Below are 1,808 nucleotides of genomic sequence, written 5' to 3'. Positions count from 1 at the left end.
TCTCTAAGTTTTCATACATTTTTAGGTTTCAGATACATATTTTAACGGTTTTTGTGATAATATTTACTATATAAGTGACGTATTAGTGGTTTCTTCTTTCACCTCTGCCTTTCTTGTGTTGTGACCTGATATTTGTGTTTCGTATCGAGCAACTTGACCTCTTGCCTGTGTTTACATTCCGCGCTGACCAGTTGCAGCTGTAGCGGCGCATCGAAAGCTAAGTACCAATTAATTGTTTGTGTACAGTGGTTTATTTAGGAACTTTAGTAGTCTTCAACCGGTGTTCTTGGTGTTTTCTGGTGAAATAATTTCAGAAGAACCTTTTGGGAACTGTTTTCAGCTTCGTTACTGTGTCATTAGACGTTTGATTCTCTTTTTGTATTAGTCTTTTGTTATATTCACATTTGTTGTTTATTAATACTGTTAATAATAGTAGTTACTTCCCTTGTAGAGTAAGTTTGTGATTATTGTAGTCAGGTTTTTAACATCTTCTTATTGTAGTAGCGGAACTTAGAAAAAGTAAAATTTTACCATGAGTGAGAAGTGTGGGCCTTGCCGTAGGATCGTGAGTAGTGGATTGCGGTGTGAGACTTGTTAGAAGTATTTTCACTGGGGGGAATGCAGTGGGGAAGCCAGTGGGCATTCTGGTGAGATCCTCTCCTGGAACTGCAGGTTATGTAGCAAGAGTAAGTTGATAGAGGAGCAGGAGCGTAAGATCTGTGCCCTTCAGGTGCAGTTGAAAAACGCACAGGAGGAGCTAGATAGGATGAGGAAGGAGAAGGGGGTTGGGGAATGGGAGCTGGCTGTTGGCAAGAGATCTGCTAGGAGAAGAAGATTTTCAGATAGTTTTACTATTGGTGTTTACAATAGATATGACCAACTGTCAGAGTCTAGTGGAGAGGAATCTCTAGTAGCTGTAGGTGTAGGAAGTACGCAGCAGACCTCAGTAGTTACTGTGCCTAGAACAGTTGCAAAATCGAAGAGGAAGAAGAAGGTTCTGCTGTTAGGTAGATCTCATTGCAGAGGTGTAGGCCAGCAGTTGCAGGAAGTGCTGGGGAGTGAGTACCAGGTCACCAGCATTGTGAAGCCTAATGCAGGGTTGGCTCAGGTGACTTAACATAGGGGGGTTATGTAGGGATTTTACAAAAGAGGATCAGGTAGTGATTGGGGGTGGGGCTGGTAATAGTATTGATAGGGATGGGGAGTATGATATAGATGGTGACCTGGAAAAGATAGCGACTCAGACTGGCAACACGAATGTGCATTTCGTGGAACTGTTTCAGCGTCACGATCGGCCTCATCTTAATACAGCCGTCAGGCGTAATAACATGAGACTTTGGGGTGCGCTGATGACAGAAAGCATGGGTCACATTTCAGTGGTGTCGGTGGAGTCTATCAGCAGGACGGGTTTCACTAGACATGGCCTGCACCTCAACAGGTATGGGAAGGGGAGGTTGGCAAAGCTTATAGGTGACAGCATAGGTGGGGTTGGTGGGATCACTCATGGGAAAATTCCTGCAGTAGTGGGTGTTAGAGCTGCACCTTTTTTAGATTGAAGTCAGCTGATAGGTATTCCTGCTTAAGGGAAGTCTCTCTAACAAGGGAATCACTTTTGAAAAAGCTTAGGTATCCGAGTAATGAGGGAATTAGTATATTTCATCAAAATATACAAGGTATTAGAGATAAAGTTAGTGAATTGCTTATAGATGTTGACTCTGAAATTATTGGAATATCTGAAAACTTCTTAAATAAGGAGATAATTCAGAGGCTTCCTCTACCAGGATACAGGTTGGCTGACAGCTTTTCGA

This window comes from Schistocerca americana, chromosome 1, assembly GCF_021461395.2.
Source record: "Schistocerca americana isolate TAMUIC-IGC-003095 chromosome 1, iqSchAmer2.1, whole genome shotgun sequence".
Taxonomy (NCBI): Eukaryota; Metazoa; Arthropoda; class Insecta; order Orthoptera; family Acrididae; genus Schistocerca; species Schistocerca americana.
The sequence above is the reverse complement of the archived record's forward strand: the minus strand, read 5'-3'. Positions refer to the sequence as shown.